This window comes from Molossus molossus, unplaced genomic scaffold, assembly GCF_014108415.1.
Source record: "Molossus molossus isolate mMolMol1 unplaced genomic scaffold, mMolMol1.p scaffold_m16_p_7, whole genome shotgun sequence".
Classification (NCBI taxonomy): domain Eukaryota; kingdom Metazoa; phylum Chordata; class Mammalia; order Chiroptera; family Molossidae; genus Molossus; species Molossus molossus.
The window spans coordinates 71,996,737-72,016,973 of NW_023425401.1; the positions used below are offsets into that span (position 1 = coordinate 71,996,737).

The 20,237-nt window shown below is 42.7% G+C and overlaps 1 protein-coding gene across 1 annotated transcript in view; it reads left to right on the plus strand.

Moving 5' to 3' along the window:
• BLVRA (biliverdin reductase A) overlaps positions 1-20,237 on the plus strand; it is a 229,804-nt gene that overhangs the window by 25,739 nt on the left and 183,828 nt on the right. The gene's annotated exons all lie outside the window — the stretch shown is intronic.

Genomic DNA, 20,237 nt, shown 5'->3' on the forward strand with positions numbered 1-20,237 from the left:
TTTAATGATTTCCTTCTTAATGTGTGTTTTTTTTTTTTTTTTTTCTTTTTGGTGCTGGAGACAGAAATAGGCAGCAGTGAAATTGTTAGGTCAGAGGATGCGTGCATTTGGACTTTTAATAGATGTTGCTAAACTGCCCTCAGTAGAGATGATACCCATCGATGGACCCAATAATGTTAGAGAGTGTATTCCTCCCCACAGTTTGACCAACACACATTTTGAACTCTTTCAGTCTGATACAGTATCTTGGTGAAATAGTAATATACATTCAGTTATCATGACTAAGGTTGAGCATTGTTCAACCTGTCTTTTTTTTTTTTCTTTGTTATTAATTAATTTTTGTTACAGAAGTTTCTCCTTTTTCCCGCACTGATTCCTCCCCGCCCTGTCCCCAGTTTGTTGTCCATGTCCATTGTTCATGCATACATGCATATAAGTTCTGTGGTTTATCTCTTCCCCACCATCCCCTCTTCTGGGGATTGTCAGTCTATACCCCACATCCACGTCTCTGGGACTACCCCATTCCTCAGACTGTTATGTTCATTATATTCCACAAATAAGTGAGATCATATGATACTTGTCCTTCTCTGTATGGCTTGCCTCACTCAGGATGATACTCTCCAGGTCCCTCCATGTAGTCTCAAAGGATAAGAGATCTTTCTTTCTTACAGCTGCGTAGTACTCCATTGTGTATATTTACCACAGCTTTTTTATCTGTTCATCTACTGATGGACACTTGGGCTGTTTCTAGATCTTAGCTATTGTAAATGGAGCTGCTACAAGCATGGGGGTACATATATTCTTTCTGATTGGTGTTTCAGGCTTCTTAGGGTATATTCCTAGAAGTGGGATCACTGGGTCAAATGGAATTTTTTAATTTTTAATTTTTCAATTTTTAATTTTTTGAGGTAACACCATATTGTTTTCCATAGTGGCTGCACCAATCTGCATTCCCACCAGCAGTGTACTAGAGTCCCCTTTTCTCCACACCCTCACCAACACTTGTTGTTTGATGATTTGTTGATGGCGGCCATTCTGACAGGTGTGAGGTGATACCTCATTGTTGTTTTCATTTGTATCTCTCTGATGATTAGTGATGATGAGCATTTCTTCATGTGTCTCTTAGCCATTTGTATGTCCTGTTTGGAGAGGTGTCTATTTAGTTCCTCTGCCCATTTTTTAATTGGGTTCTTTGTCTTCCTTTTGTGGAGTTGTATGAGCACTCTCTATTTATTGGATATTAACCCCTTATCTGATATATCATTGGCAATTATGCTCTCCTATACAGTGGGTAGCCTTTTCGTTTTGATGATTGTATCTTTCGCTGTGCAGAAGATTTTGAGTTTGATGTAGTCCCATGTGTTCATTTTCTCCTTTGTTTCTATTGCCTTAGGTGATGTGTCAGTAAAAATTCTGCTGCATATGATGTCTGAGATTTTGTTGCCCACAGTCTCCTCTAGGATTTTTATGGATTCATGAGTTACATTTAAGTCTTATATCCGTTTTGAGTTTATTTTGGTGTAGGGTGTAAGTTGATGGTCTAGTTTCATTTTTCTGCAAGTAGCTGTCCAATTTTCCCAGCACCATTTATTAAAGAGGCTGTCCTTACTCCACTGTATGCTCTTGCCACCTTTGTCAAATGTTAATTGAGCATATTGCCTTGGGTCCATTTCTGGGTTCTCTGTTCTGTTCCACTGGTCTATATACCTGTTCTTGTGCCAGTACCAGGCTGTTTTGATTATAGTGGCTTTGTAGTATAACCTGAAATGTGGGATTGTGATCCCTCCAACTTTGTTCTTCCTTTTCAAGATTGCTGTGGCTATTCGAGGTCTTTTTTGGTTCCATATGAACTTTTGAAGTAATTGTTCTAATTCTGTGAAGTATGCTGTTGGTATTTTGATGGGGATTGCGTTGAATCTATAGATTGCTTTGGGTAATATGGACATTTTAATGATGTTAATTCTCCCAATCCATGAAGAGGATATGTGCTTCCACTTTTTTATGTCTTGCTCTATTTCTTTTTTCAAAGACCTGTAGTTTTCTGCGAATAGATCCTTTATTTTTTTGGTTAAGTTTATTCCTAGGTATCTTAATTTTTTTGCCGCAATGGTAAATGGGATTGTTTGCTTAGTTTCTCTTTCTGTGAGTTCATCATTGGTGTATAAGAATGCCATCGATTTCTTGACGTTAAATTTGTATCCTGCTACTTTGCCAAATTCATTTATTAAGTCTAGTAAACTTTTGGTGGAGTCTTTGGGGTTTTCTATGTACAGTATCATGTCATCTGCAAATAATGACAATTTCACTTTCTCCTTTCCAATTTGGATCCCTTTTATTTTTTCTTCCTGTCTGATTGCTGTGGCTAAGTCTTCATGTACTATGTTAAATAGGAGTGACGAAAGTGGGCATCCTTGCCTTGTTCCTGTTCTTAAGGGAAATGCTTTTAGTTTTTGCCCATTGAGTATGATGTTGGCTGTAGGTCTTTCATATACGGCTTTTATTATGTCTAGATATGATGCCTCTATTCCCACATTGCTGAGCGTTTTTATCAGAAATGGATGCTGGATTTTGTCGAAGGCTTTTTCAGCATCTATTGATATTATCATGTGGTTTTTATTCCTCATTTTATTTATGTGGTGTATGACATTTATGGATTTGTGAATATTGTACCAGCCTTGCATCCCTGGAATGAATCCCACTTGGTCATGGTGGATAATTTTTCTGGTGTATTGCTGAATTTGATTTGCTAGTATTTTGTTCAGGATTTTGGCATCTATGTTCATCAGGGATATTGGCCTGTAGTTTTCTTTGTTGTGTCTTTTTCTGGTTTTGGAATTAGAATCATGCTGGCTTCATAAAACGAGTTTGGAAGTCTTCCTTCTTCTTGAATTTTTTGAAATAGTTTGAGGAGAATGGGTATTAGTACTTCTTTGAACGTTCAGTAAAACTCCCCCATGAAACCATCCGGGCCTGGGCTTTTGTTTGCTGGAAGAGTCTTGATTACATCTTCAATTTCTTCTGTTGTTATTGTTCTGTTCAAGTTTTCAATCTCTTCCTGATCCAATTTTGGGAGACTATGTGTTTCTAGAAATTTGTCCATTTCGCTTAGATTTTCGAATTTGTTGCCGTATAATTGTTCATAGTAGTTGTTAACGATCTTTTGTATTTCTGTGGTGTCAGTTGTTATCTCTCCTCTTTCATTTCTGATTTTATGTATTTGGGTTCTCTCTCTTTGTTCCTTGGTGAGTCTAGATAAGGGTCCATGAATCTTGTTTATCTTTTCAAACAACCAGCTCTTTGTTTTATTGATCCTCTGAATTGTTTTTTTTGGTTTATATGTCGTTTATTTCTGCTCTGATCCTTACTATTTTCTTCCTTCTACTTGCCCTGGGGTTTTCTTTTTGTTTATTCTCTAGTTCTTTAAGTTGTGAGGTTAGGTCGTCTTAGAGATTTTTCTTCCTTTTTGAGGTAGGCCTGTAGTGCTATGAACTTCCCTCTCAGAACTGCTTTCACTGCATCCCATAGATTTTGTATTGTTGTGTCCTCATTTTCATTGGTTTCCAGGAAGTTTTTGATTTCTTCCTTGATCTCCTCGGTGACCCATTCATTGTTTAATAACATTGTATTTAGCTTCCATGTGTTAAAATGTCTTTGTATGTTCTTCTTGCAGTTGATTTCTAGTTTCATACCATTGTGGTCTGAGAAGATGCTTGTTATAATTTCAATCTTCTTGAACTTGTAGAGACTTAGTTTGTGCCCTAACATGTGGTCTATCTTTGAGAATGTTCCATGTGCACTTGAGAAGAATGTGAATTCTGTAGTTTTGGGATGTAGTTCTCTGTAGATATCTATTAAATCCATTTGGTCTAGTGCTTCATTTAGAGTCTCTGTTTCCTTGCTAATTTTTTGTCTAGAGGATCTATCCAATGATGTGAGCGGGGTGTTGAAGTCCCCTGCTATGATTGTATTGCTATCGATTTCTCCTTTGAAGTCCTCCAGAAATTTTTTAATATATTTTGGTGCTCCTATGTTGGGTGCATATATGTTTATCAAGGTTATATCTTCCTGTTGGATAGATCCTTTCAATATTATGTAATGGCCTTCTTTGTCTCTAGTTATGGCCTTCAATCTGAAGTCTATTTTATCAGATAGAAGTTTTGCTACCCCAGCTTTTTTTTCTTTTCCATTTGCTTGAAAGATTTTTTTCCATCCCTTCACTTTCAATCTATGTGAGTCTTTTGTTGTGAGGTGGGTCTCTTGGAAACAACACATAGATGAGTCATGCTTTCTTATCCAATCAGCTACTCTGTGTCTTTTTATGGGAGCATTCAATCCATTTACATTTATGGTGGTTATTGATATGTACTTATTTATTGCCATTTTTGTTTAGTGTGGTTCTATTTTCCTTCCCATTTCTCCTGGTAATTACAGCAGTCCTTTTAACATTTCTTGCAGTGCTGGTTTGGTGCTAATGTATTCCCTTAGCCTTTTTTTGTCTGAAAAGCTCTTTATTTGACCTTGTATTTTGAATGATAGCCTTGCTGGGCAGAGTAGTCTTGGATTCAGATCCTTGTTTTTCATGACCTTGATTACTTCATGCCATTCCCTTCTAGCCTGTAGTGTTTCTTGTGAAAAGTCAGTTGAGAGCCTTATGGGGTTTCCTTTGTATGTAACCTGTTGCTTCTCTCTTGCTGCTTTTAGGATTCTCTCTTTGTCTTTAATTTTTGGCATTTTGATTACTATGTGTCTTGGTGTGGGCCTGTTTGGGTTCTTACTTGGGGCTCTCTGAGCTTCTTGAACTTGAATGCCTTCTTCCTTCACCAAATTAGGGAAGTTCTCTGTCACTATTTCTTTGAATATATTCTCTAGCCTTCGCTTACTTTCTTCTTCTTCAGGGACTCCTATGATATGAATATTATTCCGTTTCCATTTGTCCCACAGTTCTCTTAAGCTCTCTTCCTGTTTTTTAATCGTTTTTTCCTTTTGGTTTTCTGATTGGTTGATTTCTTCTAGGCTGTCTTCTAATTCACTGATCCGGTCCTCAGCTTCCCCTACTCTGCTTTTAGATCTTCCAGTGTGTTTTTCATTTCTGATATGTCATTCTTCATTTCTTCCTGTTGGTTTTTCATTTCCAGCTGGTTTATTTTCAACCTTTCTATGTCTTTACTCATGTTTCTCATGTCCTTACACATGCTGTTGAGCTTCCGTAACAACATGGCTCTAAATTCTAGTTCTGTTAACTTGCTTAACTGCACCTCATTTATTTCATCTTCTGTAGAGGTCTCTTGTTCTTTCATTTGGCTTTTGTTTCTGTTTCTCACCATTTTGGTTATCACAGTGAGCTTTGGAGTCTGCCACGTTTTCCCAGTGGGTGTTGGTGTTCTGCTGTTTGTGGCTCCCTCTCCTGGGTTTGGATGCACCAGGGAGGACCCACTTTAAACAGTACCGTCAAGTCTTAGCCCTTTTGGTTAGTGTTTCACGCCCAGGGAATGGTAGTTATCCTCTAGCTTTTTTTTTTTTTTTTTGCCTGGAGGCTATTGGTAGAGGTCACCTGCAGACCCTTGGTTTCTGAGTTGCCTGGAAAACTCCCTCAGGTGCTCAGTGTATGAGGATTTCCTGAGAGTGAGGCAGGTGTTCATTGTTAATGGGCCTCAGTTAGCATTTCATTGGCCACCGGGGGGGGGGGGGGGGTTTGAATCTCTGAGGGAGGGGCCACCGCCTCTCCCCAGGGCCCTGAGAAATAGTAAAGTGACCACAGTCCTGTGTGGATGCACTCAGCGAAAGCTCTTAGCACCCTCCAAAACCCTAGTGTCCCCACACAGTTTCAGTCCAGTCTGCCCTCCCTCTGCCGGAGCCCAAGGTGAGTGGCTGCTGCCAATTTAGCCTCTGTCTGGAGCCACCTGGGACTTTTAACCCTAGGGCGCTTCCAGCCAAGGGCAGCTGCGGCTGTGGCACCAGCTGAGAGGGTTGCACTCAGTAGAAGCACCAGGACTGAGCCGCGGTAGTGGGACACTGCAGAGGTAGCAATATCGTCTAGCACAGTCCCCTGGTCCACGGGAATCCGCGCGGCGCCCGCAGAGGGCTTAGCATGCAGAATTCGCAGGACTCAGCCTTGGTAGCAGAATCCCGCCAAGTTCCCTGTTCTCCGGGAGTCTGTGTGGCTCCAGCTGAGAGCTTAGCATGCTACAGCGTTCCCAGGGCCCATGCAGGGTGGCAAGGGAGGCGGTGGGAGTAATTTCCCACTGAGTTCCCTGGTCCCGCCGAGTCCCCTGGTGCCCGCGAGTCTGTGGGCCTCAGCTGAGAGTTTAGCAGGCTAGAGAGTGACCAGGGCCCATGCAGGGTGGCAAGGGAGGCGGTAGGATTAACTTCCTGCCAAGTTCCCTGGTCCCGCCGAGTTCCTTGGGGCCCTTGAGTCTGTGCGGCTCCAGCGGAGAGTTTAGCAGGCTACAGAGTTCCCTGGGTCCCACTGCAGCGTGGCAAGGGAGGCGGTAGGATTAACTTCCCGCCAAGTTCCCTGGTCCCGCCGAGTTCCCTGGTCTCCGCCAGTCTGTGTGGCTCCAGCGGAGAGTTTAGCAGGCTGCAGAGTTCCCAGGGCCCACGCAGGGTGGGAAGGGAGACTGTAGGAGTAATTTCCAACCAAGTTCCCTGGCCCCGCCGAGTTCCCTGGTCTTCGTGAGTCTGTGCAGCTCTATTGGAGAGTTTAGCAAGCTACAGAGTTCCCAGGGCCCATGCAGGGTGGGAAGGGAGGCGATAGCAGTAACTTCCAATCGAGTTCTCTGGCCCCTGCCCAGGCCGCTGTGGACCCCGGGGTCTCTGTCCCCTCTCATGTCCTCGCAAGCCTACCAGGATTGAGTGGGTGTTTCTGGTTAAGTGGTCCTCCAAGATGTCTTTTGGCTGCCCTTTCCTGACGATTTGCCCTTATTTTCGTTGTAAATCCAGTTTGGTCTTGGGAGATGGTCTGTGTCGCTCCATTCACTTCGCCGCCATTTTCTAGATCTAATCCAAATTCATTTATTAAGTCTAGTAAATTTTTGATGGAGTCTTTGGGGTTTTCTACGTATAGTATCATGTCATCTGCAAATAATGATAGTTTCACTTCCTCCTTTCCAATTTGGATCCCTTTTATTTTTTGTTCCCGTCTGATTGTTGTGGCTAAGACTTCTAGTACTATGTTAAATAAGAGGCGCGAAAGTGGGCATCCTTGCCTTGTTCCTGTTCTTAAGGGAAATGTTTTTAGTTTTTGCCCATTGAGTATGATGTTGGCTGTAGGTCTTTCATATATGGCCTTTATTATGTCTAGATATGATGCCTCTATTTCCACATTGCTGAGCATTTTTATCAGAAATGGATGCTGGATTTTGTCGAAGGCTTTTTTGGCATCTATTGATATGATCATGTGGTTTTTTGTTTTGTTTTATCCTCACCCGAGGACATGTTTTTATTTTTTGTTCAGATAGAGTGGGAGGGAGAGAGAGAGAGAAACATCGACGTGAAAGGGACACATCGAGTGGCCGCCACGCACACCACCCAACCAGGGTCGGGGACAAACTGCACCCAGGTACGTGCCCTTTTACGGGAACTGAACCCGGGTCTCTCCAGACCGCAGACCGACGCTCTAACCGCTGAGCCAATCCGGCCAGGGCTGATCATGTGGTTTTCATTCTTCATTTTATTTATGTGGTGTATCAAGTTTATTGATTTGCGAATGTTGTACCAGCCTTGCATTCCTGGTATGAATCCTACTTGGTCATGGTGGATAATTTTTTTTTCGTGTATTGCAGGAGCCGATTTGCTAGTATTTCATTCAGGATTTTGGTGTCTATGTTCTTCAGGGATATTGGCCTGTAATTTTCTTTCTTTGTAGTGTCTTTTTCTGGTTTTAGAATTAGAATTATGCTGGCTTCATAAAACGAGTTTGGAAGTCTTTCTTCTTCTTGAATTTTTTGAAATAGTTTGAGGACAATGGGTGTTAGTTCTTCTTTGAATGTTCCGTAAAACTCCTCCATGAAGCCATCCGGGCCTCGGATTTTGTTTGCTTGGAGAGTCTTGATTACCTCTTCAACTTCTTCTGTTGATATTGGTCTGTTCAAGTTTTCTATCTCTTCCTGGTCTAGTTTTGGGAGACTATGTGTTTCTAGAAATTTGTCCATTTTGCTTTGTCGAATTTGTTGCCATATAATTGTTCATAGTAGTTGTTAATGATCTTTTGTATTTCTGTGCTGTCAGTTGTTACTTTTCCTGTTTCATTCCTGATTTTGTGTAATTGGGTTCTCTCTGTTTGTTTTTTTTTTTGGTGAGTCAAGCTAAGGGTCCATCAATCTTGTTTATCTTTTCGAAAAACCAGCTCTTTGTTTCATTGATCCTTTGAATTATTTTTTTGGTCTCTATGTCCTTTATTTCTGCTCTGATCTTTACTATTTCCTTCCTTCTACTTGCTCTGGGGTTTTCTTTTTGTTTGCTCTCTAGTTCTTTAAGTTGTGAGGTTAGATAGTCTATTAGAGATGTTTCTTGTTTTTTGAGGTAGGCCTGTAGTGCTATGAACTTCCCTCTCAGAACTGCTTTTGCTGTATCCCATAGATTTCATGTTTTTGTGTCTTCATTTTCATTTGTTTCCAGGATATTTTTGATTTCTTGATCTCCTTGGTGACCCATTCATTGTTTAATAACTTGCTATTTAGTTTCCATGTGTTCAAATGTCTTTGTATGTTCTTCTTGCAATTGATTTCTAGTTTTATGCCATTTTGATCTGAGAGGATGCTTGATATGATTTCAGTCCTCTTGAACTTGTAGAGACTCAGTTTGTGCCCTAACATGTGGTCTATCTTTGAGAATGTTCCATGTGCGCTTGAGAAGAATGTGAATTCTGTAGTTTTGGGGTGTAATTCTCTGTAGATATCTATGAAATCCATTTGATCTAGTGCTTCATTTAGATTCTCTGTTTTCTTGCTAATTTTTTGTCTGAAGGATCTATCCAGTGATGTCAGTGCGGTATTGAAGTCCCCCGCTATGATTGTATTGCTATCGATTTCTCCTTTGAAGTCCTCCAGAAGATTTTTAATACATTTTTGTACTCCTTTATTGGGTTCATATATGTTTATCAAGGTTATATCTTCCTGTTGGATAGATCCTTTCAATATTATGTAGTGGCCTTCTTTGTCTCTAGTTATGGCCTTCATTTTGAAGTCTATTTTATCAAATATGAGTATTGCTACCCCAGGTTTTTTTCCTTTCTGTTTGCTTGGAAGATTTTTTTCCATCCCTTCACTTTCAATCTATGTGAGTCTTTTGTTGTGAGGTGGGTCTCTTGCAAAAAACATATAGATGAGTCATGCTTTCTTATCCAATCAGCTACTCTGTCTTTTTATGGGAGCAGTCAATCCATTTACATTTAAGGTGATTATTTATATGTACTTATTTATTTCCATTTTTGTTTATTGTGGTTCTATTTTTCTTCCTATTTCTCCTGCTAATTACAGAAGTCCTTTTAACATTTGTTGCAGTGCTAGTTTGGTGCTAATGTATTTCCTTAGCCTTTTTTTTCTGGGTAGCTCTTTATTTGACCTTCTATTTTTAATGATAGCCTTGCTGGGCAGAGTAGTCTTGGATTCAGATCCTTGTTTTTCATGACCTTGATTACTTCATGCCATTCCCTTCTGGCCTATAGTGTTTCTTGTGAGAAGTCAGTTGAGAGCCTTATGGGGTTTCCTTTGTATGTAACCTGTTGCTTCTCTCTTGCTGCTTTTAGGATTCTCTCTTTGTCTTTAATTTTTGGCATTTTGATTACTATGTGTCTTGGTGTGGGCCTGTTTGGGTTCTTCTTACTTGGGGCTCTCTGTGCTTCTTGAACTTGAATGCCGTCTTCCCTCACCAAATTAGGAATGTTTTCTGTCACTATTTCTTTGAATATATTCTCTAACCCTTGCTCATTTTCTTCTTCTTCGGAGACTCCTGTGATGCAAATATTATTACGTTTCCAGTTGTCTGACAGTTCTCTTAAGCTGTCTTCCTGTTTTTTAATGTTTTTTTTTCCTTTTGGTTTTCTGATTGATTGATTTTTTTCTACCCTGGCTTCACTTCACTGATGCGGTCCTCAGCTTCCTCTACTCAGCTTTTTAGACCTTCCAATGTGTTTTTCATTTCTGATATGTCGTTTTTAATTTCCAACCGTTTGATTTTCAACATTCCTATGTCTTTACTCATGGTGCTCATGTCCTTACACATGCTGTTGAGCTTCCTCAAGGTCATGGCTCTGAATTCTAGTTCTGTTAACTTGCTTAACTGCACCTCATTTATCTCATCTTCGGTAGAGGTTTTTGTTTTTTCATTTGGCTTTTGTTTCTGTTTTTCACCATTTGGGTATCACAGTCGGCTTTGGAGTTTGCCAAATTTTCCCTGTGGGTGTTGGTGTTCTGCTGTATGTGGCTCCCTCTCCTGGGTTTGGATGAGGCAGGGAGGAACCATTTTAACCACCACTGTCAAGTCTTAACTTTCCTCTAGCTTTTTTTTGCCTGGAGGCTATTAGTAGGATTCACCTGAAGAACCTTGGTTTCTGATTTTCTTGAAAAACTCCCTCTGATGCTCAGTGTAAGTGGATTTCCGAGGGTAGGGCAGATGCTGGTTGGTAATGGGCCTCAATTAGCATTTCAGTGACCGCCTCGTGGGGTTGAATCTCCGAGGGAGGGGCCGCCGCCTCTCCCCAGGTCACTGGGAAGGGGTAAAATGAGCACAGTCCTGTGTGGCTGCACTCAGCAAAAACTCTGAGCACCCTCCAAATCCCCAGTGTCCCCACACATTTCCAGTCCAGTCTGCCTTCCCTCTGCCCGAGCCCAAGGTGAGTGGCTGCTGCCAATTAACCTATGGCCAGACTCTGTGTGATGGAGCTGCTTTGGATTTTTAACCCGATGGCGCTGCTGCCAGCTAAGGGTGGCCGAGTTTGCGGCACCAGCCAAGGGTGTAGCACTCAGCCGAGTTCATAGGACTTAGCCACGGTCGCAGCCAAGGCGGCAGCAGCTTCCTGCTGAGTCCCGTGGTCTCAGCCGAGTCTGCTGGTCCCAGCTCAGGCCTCTGTGGACTGTGGGCTCCCGGCCCCCTCTCGCATCCTTGCAAGCCCACCAGGATTCAGTCAGTGTTCCTGGTTATGTGGTCCTCCATGCTGCTTTTAGGTTGCTCCTTCCTGACGATTTGTCTTTATTTTCATTGTAAATCCAGTTTGGTCCTGGGAGATGGTCTGTGAAGCTCCATTCACTCCGCCACCATATTTTTTGTTTCCTGTTCAACCTGTCTTAAGAGTCAACTGAATTTTCTTTTCTGAGAATCAGAGAACAACTTAGAGTTGAAATATACTTTTTAGGTGAAGTCCAACTGCTCAGCCTACAAATGAGGAACCTGTTTGGCCATCCATGGTCACTTGGCTAGTCTTTGACGAGGGGTGGTGAACATCTAGCCCATGGGCCATATAAGGCCTGTAGAATCATTTGGTCTGGCCCTGCCTAGGCAGCCACAGGTGGGGCTCAAAATTCAATAAATCTAAGAGCTTTTTTCATAGCAGCGTAAATTCATATTAAGTGAATCATAAAAATAACATAAATTTTGAGGGAAAAGCAAGGAATGTCCCTTATAGGTTAGACAGGAGAGATGCAAGTACATGTCAGGACAGACACACATGCTTCTTGTCACCAGCCCATCTGCCTGTACTGCAGTGACTCTGAAGACAGTCAATGCCAGGCAGGCTGGGAGTGTACACATCGTGAAAGTGTTAACATACTGTGGCAAAACTACAGCGATCTAGTGATGATGATATGATTCCTTGCAACATTGATGACCTTGCCTACGATGATTGATGACAATGTTGTCAACTTCTTTGTCAGCATAGATGATAACTTCAATCCATGCTTTATCCACATGTACATGATCAACAGTCCTCACAAAAAATGAATCTCAGATGAAGATTAAGGAAATTACAGTACACAGAAAAGACCTCAAGAGTTGATGATACGAATGTTGGATATGTTCTAAATCCAAGATGCAAGATTAGAACAGCAATCAAAGCAAAATAATCACATCGCTGCTGACATACACACTGGATAGTTACTAAAATTTAAGTGGTTTGACTCCTACAAATGGCTACTACAAAGAACAGAAAAGTTGATGCAGAGTGCCGATCTTTCCAAGAGAAATGAACAAATGTTTAGTTTTTTGTTGTTGAAGTCAAAGGCAGATCTGCTAGTTTGTGGTGATATGTTAGCAGTAATGATAAAAGGCAATCTGGAGCATCATTGCAGCTCAAAATGAGGAGATAGAGGCAGGTTAGGCAGTGAGGATTGGGACCATGGGAAAGGAAGACTGAGACATGCAGGAAGTTTGAGATGACATGGAGCTCAGCACACAGGCATGCAAACCAGTACACTATATCTGGAGGTTTATTTGGACTCTACATATCTCAAAATAAAACTAAAATCAACATGGACATTGTGCTCCCAGGCCAGAAACTCCCAGCCCCCATTTATAGAAATGCAAATTTGAAGCTCCTGGAAGAAGTGCAATTACATAACAAAACAACCCAGAAAGGCTGGTTTCAAGCAAGGAAACAGGATTGCTGAATGAGTTCTGCAAAACTATATATAGAATGTGTTCTGTTGCAGAAAGTCAGGTCACCTTAAAAAGTATTAGAGAAAACCAAAATTGGACTTAGAAAAGAAACAAAAAACAAGTGTTGGGTTGCTCCCAAAGGCATTTCCTCTTCTCCTCACTAATCGTCTTGGAGAAGTTGAAATTATTAAAAAAGGAGAGCTGCTAAGGCCCCTGTAGATGACCTAGGGCTGAACCGAGTCAGGAGGGAAACACAAGCTTTAAAATGTATGGATGTTGCTAAGTCAGAATTTCTTAAAGGACCAGTGACAGGTTACCAAGACATATGTCTATCCCTAGACAATGGAGCCCCACCAGCAACCCAGCTGGGTCCCCTCCCTGCTGTGGGGAGGCTGTCTGTTTTTCAGATAAATTTTCCTATTGCTAACTCTTGGTCCGTGAACTCATTCTTTGATGTAGCGAGACAATGTACCCAATCATCCCTGCTTGGTTTCCAAACCATGCTAAACTCAATGAATTGGTAGGCCAGATGGATCTGGATAAAATCTGTGCTCTTCAGCAGAGTTTGGAATCACAACAAGCTGCTTTCACTAGGCCTCATTGTGACAGAGACAACATTATTCAGATGAGTTATGTAGTGAGTGAGCTAATTGCAAAAAAGCTGAGGCCTCCTGTAGAGGGAGAGTTTGTGAAAGAGTGCGTGGTAGCTGCTGGGGAGTTGTTAGCACCTAGCACCGGATAAAGTAAAATTGTTTTAGAGTGTTAGTTTGTCTTGTAGAACTATCTCAGATCAGATTACTGATTTAGCACAAAATATTGAAAAAACACTGAAGGATTCTGCAAGAGATTTTTAATTTTTCTCTCTGGCTTGTGATAGAACAACAGACATAACAAATACTGCCCAACTGACCATTTTTGTTCATGGGATAACTGCAGAGTTTGACACATGAGAGGAACTGCTATCACTGAAAGCCATGCATGGCACTACAAGAAGTGAGGACTTGTTTGAGAAACTTATTTTATCAATGAAAAAACTTGAGCTAACATTTGAAAAGTTAATTGGCCTTACTACAGATGGAGCTCCAGCCACGGTTGGCTCGCAAAAAAGGTTAATTCCATCTGTCAAGAAAGAACTGAGTCATCTTAGTGTTGATCCCAGTGATTTAATTATATGTCATTGCATCATACATCAAGGAAGTCTCAGTGCACAGTCGCTGCAGCTCAACAGTGTGATGCCAACAGTAGTGTCATGCATAAATTTTGTCAAATGCAGAGGGTTTAATAGCCACCAGTTTAAGAAGTTACTAAATGATCTTGACTCTGAGTATAGTAATCTTGTTTATCACTATTAAGTATGGTGGCGGAGTTGCAGGAACATGCTCATGAGGTTTTATGAACTGCAGGATGAAGTCAAGCATGAAGGGCAAGCCTGTCAGGGAACTCAATGATAGCAAGTAGCTGTGTGATTTAGTGTTCATGGTGACATTACCAAGTATCTCTCAGAGCTGAACGTCAAGTTGCAGGGTCCCAAGTAGCTTCTTAGCTCCCTAATTTCAACCATTTGAAGCTAAATTAAGGCTATGGAAAGTGCAACTTGAAAGGAGTAACAGGGTTGCATTTCCCCACTCTGGAAGGACAAAAGCCTTCTGAGACACTTGGATATGCTGGTGAATATGTGAGGTATTTAATGAAAGGATTTAAGGACTGAAAAAGTAAACAAATGGAGTGGAACATCTTTGTAAGGTTTCTCGCATGAGGAAGAAAGAGAAACAGAGCTGCAAAAGCTGGCAAGAAAGTTTTATTGGAGCACTTCTGGGCGAGGTTCACTGGTCCAGGGATTTGTGCCAGGGAAGTCGTGCTGTTATGGCTGCCCAGGAAAGTTTTATAGGGGAGGTTGAGGAATGAAGAGGGGAGGTACTTGGTTGGTCTAGGGGTAAGATGGGGTGATTCTGCATAACAAAGAGGGGAGGTATTTGATTGGTGGTTTCTATTTCTCCTTGAGCCGTCTCTTTCCCTGAAGCCATGTTGCTTGTTGGAGCCCGCCAACCTTACATTCTGACCCCTTGTGTTAGATATGGGTGCCGTTTTCTGTGTGGCGGCTTCATTCTGGGTAGGAGCTTCGTGGGGAGGGAAGGTTGGTGGTTGGTGGCTCAGAAGGGAGTTGCATGTAGGGGTGAAGTAGCATCTGGTTGACAGCTACTTGAGAGACCTCATGGATGCAGCTTTGTAAAAATCTGAGGAAAAAAGGAGCAAACATTAGTAATAGGCAGATAATTAGGAGAGGGCCTCAGTTGGGTGCAGTCCATGTAAATGCTGGTGATTGCCACCATCCTGAGAAAGGGTTATCTGTTGTCTGCTTCCTGCGGAGCTCATCTTGCAGGCGATTCAGGACATTGATATTTTCTTCTACTAGACCAGTGTCATTGATATAGTGGCAGCATTGTTCTTGGAGGAAGAGACAGGTCCCTCCCTTGTCTGCTGTTAGTAGGTTCAGTGTCCGTCAATTTTGGAGTGTAACCTGAGCAAGGGAGGTGATCTGGTGCTGGAGAGAGGCTAGGAATGTTGCTGACACCTCTACAGCTATGTGGAGTTTTTCTTCCATCTGGGAAGTGGTTGTTATGCTGTGTCCTATTGTGCCACCTCCCATACCTGCGGCAACAAGGGAGGAGGCTAAAGAGAGCCCCACCAGGACCAGGAGAAAGACTGCCCTTTTCTCCTGGTGGACCAGTTGGAATAGCAAGAAAAGGAATTCCACTTGGCTATATATACATCATAAGTTGGGGTACTAGGATAACCGGTAAGCAGGGAAAAGGGGATGAGGTGTTTATAGATTTAGTTAGGTTTCATTGCACCAAAAGAATCCTCCAGCGGTGCATTAAGTAAAGCAGTGACCATGATAGTGGAATTAAAAGGGAGATGAGATGAGGTGATAGGAGATAGAAGAGCCTATGTAATAGAGAAGTTTTGGGTGAGGAATTCCTGGAATAGGGGTACCTCTGTTAGTGGAGGAAAAGGTGGGCTGGGCGGAGTTGAGTTGTTGAAGCCCTGGATTAGGGGAACAGCCATGAGGGGTGAATGGCGAAGAAAAGCACACATGAAGCAGTCAGTAACATTACCCAGTCTGGAGTGATTCAAGATTTCTGCCCCTTGATGTATCAGGGCCCACCAGGAGAATGGGTCTTTTTGGGGTTGCAGGTGACTATCCAGGGTGGCTGAGGGGTAGCTGTCTGTGTGTCATCTGTAGACTTTTTCTTCTACACCTTTATTCATTTCTCATCCCAGGGGTCTTTAATGATGAGTTTAAATTTGGACAGCCCAAAGTAGTTTATGGCACGGGATGGTAGAGGCAACCTCCAAATGTCTTGGGCTACCAGCGGCAGTGATCCTGTGTCGTATGGGGTACTGTCCACCGAGGTTGCAAGGAGCTGGGCTGGATTTCTCGTAGGAGGACGCTGTCTCCTGGCTGGAGGGGAACTGTTGGGCGCCGTCAGGGCCCCCTATAGGCGGGAGGGTTTGATCTACGTGTTCCCTCAAGAGGTGGCAGAGCAGCGATAGGAACAGGAGGTATATGGCCAGAGGTGGGGGGTTTATGGGGAAATTGTGGTTAATTAGAAACAATCTCCTGTAAAGCAGTTCAAAGGGGCTGAGCCCTGTAGGGCCCCGCGGAGTAGCTCTAGTCCTGGTGAGAACGAGAGGGAGAAGGACCAGCCAGGAGAGTTTGGCCTCAATAGAAAGTTTGGTCAGGTGGTTTTTGAGGATACCATGGGCCCTTTCGACTTTACCAGATGATTGCGAATGATATGGTATGTGGAGTTTCCAGGTGATGTCAAGGGAGTTCTCTACCTGCTGAACCACTTGAGCAGTAAAGGCAGGACCGTTGTCTGATTGAATGGTTGTAGGCAGTCCAAAATGTGGGATGATCTGGTCAATGAGGATAGAGGCGATGGTGTCTGCTGTTTCTTGGGGGGTGGGAAAGGCCTCGTTCCATCCTGAAAAGGTATCAACAAAGGTAAGGAGGTAGTGGAGTTTTGTGTGGGGAGGCAATGGGTGAAATTAATTTGCCAGTTTTGGGCTGGTTGGTGTCCTCTCATTTGGTGGGTAGGGAATTGGGAGTGGAGATCCCCTTGAGGAGAGGCTTTTGAACAGACAGTGCAGGCCGCGTGTATTTTTTCAATAGCTTGCCAGAGGCCTGGGAGGAAAAAGAGTGACTGCAGAAACTGGTAAAGGGTTTTAGGTCCTATATGTAGGGAGTGGTGGATGTCAGAGAGGAGGGCTGCAGCCTGCTCCCCCGGCAGGGCAATTTTGTCTTTGAGGAATATTCATCCCTGGTCAGTTCTTCTTCCTCCTTTTTGTAGAAGAGTCTCCTCTTCCTGGGAAGTATAAGAGGGTTTAATGGGAGTGGAGAGAAACATGATGGGTGTAGAGGAGGTGTCCAAGGTGAGACCCCGAGCTATTGTGTCTACACGAGTGTTCCCTAGAGAAACAGGATCCTTTGCAATGCACTACTGCTACCTCTGCGGGTAGCAGGAGGGTGTCATGGAGCTTAGAGATGAGGGTAGCATTGATAATGAGGGGTAGCATTGATAATGAGGGGTAGCATTGATAATGAGGGTCTGAGGGCCCTCCTCTGCCTTTTATAGTTTCTTTTTAATGTCTGGAACTGATTGGGAGATGAAATGTGTAGCTAGGACTGTAGCCCTGCCTCTGAGGTAGGGTCTAGTCGTGTGTGGAGAATCATAGCATTGGTCAGACGATTCAGAAAAAAGTGCTGGATTTTCATCAGGACCCTGAGTGATCTCCCTTAGTCTGTAGTGAGGTATCTGAATTCTTTGGCAAAGGCAGTGGGGTTAGTCAAGTAAGATCCTAAGCGTTTTTCAGTGGCAGATATGTCAGAAAGAGAGAAAGGAACATGGACCCGCACTACCCTTTCTGTTCCAACTACTTCATGGAGAGGGCAGAGAAGGTTGACTTCTTCCTATGAGGCACGATGTGATTGGGTGTGGGGGCTGACAGGGGAGGGGAGAGCGGGGTCAGAGGCTACAGGCAAAGAAGGGTTAGGAGAAGACATCTGGGTATGGTGGAGGAGAATTGGGAGTGGGATTCAGTGTAGAACCAGCTGAAGTACCTGACAACCTGTAACATGAAATCATTTAGCTGCAAAACAATGATTAGCTGAAAGTTAGGTATAACAACCTCTCTGCTTGAGTTCTATAAACCTTACATAAGCAGTGATGCATTTCTCACTTTGAGGAGACATGCACTGAAATATGCATGTCTGTGTTTGGAACAACTTACTGCTCAGAGCAGTTCTTTTGAAAATTACCATCACAAAGTGTCAACTGTGCTCCAGACTGACCTATGCAAACCTGGAAAAGTGGTTGTGAGTAGCAACATCATCAATACCAGCTAACATCACACACCTCACCAAAGAGAATCAGTTCCAGCCATCACATTAGGGGTGAATTAATTAAATGTTTGACCAAATATGGTGGACTAATTTTTTTTTTTTAATCCTCACCCAAGGATATTTTTTCATTGATTTTTAGATAGAGTGGGAGGGAGGGAGGGAAGGAGGGAGAGAGGGAGAAAGAGAGAGAGAGGGAGAGAGGGAGAGAGAGAAACATTCATGTGAGAGAGACATATCAATTGGTTGCTTCCTGCATGACCCCAGCCAGGGCCAAGGATTAAACTGAAACCAAGGTACACGTAGCTCTTGACCAGAATTGAATCAGTGGCTCTTTGGTCCACAGGCTGATGCTCTAACTGCTGAGCCAAACCAGCCTGGTCTAGCAGGCTAATTTTTTTTTTTTTTTATCCTCACCCGAGGACATTTTTCCATTTTTTGTTCAGATAGAGTGGGAGGGGGAGAGAGAGAGAGAAAGAGGAACATCGACGTGAAAGGGACACATTGAGTGGCTGCCACCCGCATGACCAACCAGGGTTGGGGACAAACTGCAACCGAGGTACGCGCCCTTAGCAGGAACCGAACCTGGGTCTCTCTGGACTGCAGGCCAATGCTCTAACTGCTGAGCCAAACTGGCCAGGGCAAGCAGGCTAATTTTTAAGTGGATAATTTTGTATGGCCTTTGAAGATGTTATAAATATCCAAATGGCCCTTGGCAGAAAAAAAAGATTCCCCATCCTTGTCTTTGAAGCAGGACCAAACACACAAGGGCTCCTAGTTATCATAAAAGCTCTCTGGGTGACAATAACAATCTGTAAAGGTCTCTGCGGCAGTCTGGGGTTTGGTTCTACAACTGGAAAGTCTGGAAATTACAGTGCTGTGTCACTTGACTGTAAGGCCAAGTGCTTTTACCCACCCTGAACTTCAGATACTTCATCTGTAAAATGGAATTAACATTAGTTTTTTTGCCAAGGTTTCAAGGATTAGGGTTAATATATATAAAGTAGCTGACACAAGTAGGCTTACCACTGTTATCACTCTCCTCATATTTGTGCATTTTGTTATCTGACTTGCCCACTCTTATTTAAGCTCCAAGGGAGATTTAAAAATAGAAGCAAAGCATCACACCCATACTGACTCTCAGAGATCTAGAAGAAAGCTTACCCACTATATCATTCTCTGGTTTTTAGGGTTTGTCCTCTTGCAAGTTTCCTTTTTCAGATTTTCAAGAAGTATTAAAAGTTTCCAGATGTCAAAAGGAAAGAGCCTGTGTGTTGGCCAGGTTTTGACCTACTCTCAAGTAGGAAGAGAAAAGGGAAGGGAATTACTGAAAACATGTTATTTTTAACAAATAACACAATTGATCACCCGAACTGTAATTAGGATTGCCAAGAGTCAAGGTTTTTTAATTAAAAAATGTTTTCGTTATTGATTTTAGAGAGAGAGAAAGGGAGAGAGAGATGGAAATATTGATGAGAGAGAACATTGCATGTCACCCCCCCCCCACTGGGGATTTGGCCCACAATCTGGGCATGTGCCCCAACCAGGAATTGAACCAGCAACATCTTGGTACATGGGTCGATGCTCAACCACTGAGCTACACTGGTGGGGCAAGTCAAGGTTTTTTGAAAAATGGGTGTTATTTTGCTGTTATTCATAATAATCATCACTATGCTTAAAGCTTCCTATAGTTTGAAAGAAAATAAGATCAAATGCAGAGCTGGGTGCAAGAATAGGGGCTGCCATAGCCTTTCATTCCCAGAGGCCATGGAAGGCCCTCTGTCCTCTCCTGTAAGCTCTGAGCAGTCCTTTTCATTAGCATCTTGGTGGAATCTTCAGGTGGAAGAGCTGAAGAATCAACTTTAGTCCTTCATTGTCACCTCTGGTTACCGCACTCACTCTGCCATAGTTTGCCCAGGTTTTAGTTAAAATAAAGTGGCAATTCTAACAGTTTTCAAAAATGAAAGGGAAAGTTAATTCTTAAGGGTCTTTGCTCTACTCTAAGTTCTGGTATTTCTCCAAGTGTGGCTATCTGACCATCTGTACCTGATCTCTTGGATGCCTGTTGGAAACGCAGATTCTTAGCCTCCCCTCCCCTGTAGACTTTCTGAATCAAAATCTTTGAGTGTAGATCCCAGAAATAACCATGTTCAAAAAGCAGTTTCAGGAGTACAGTAAAGTTTGGAAACACCGTTATTCCTTACTAGTTTCTTATTTCTTTTTCTTCTCTCTCCTGTTTCTCCTT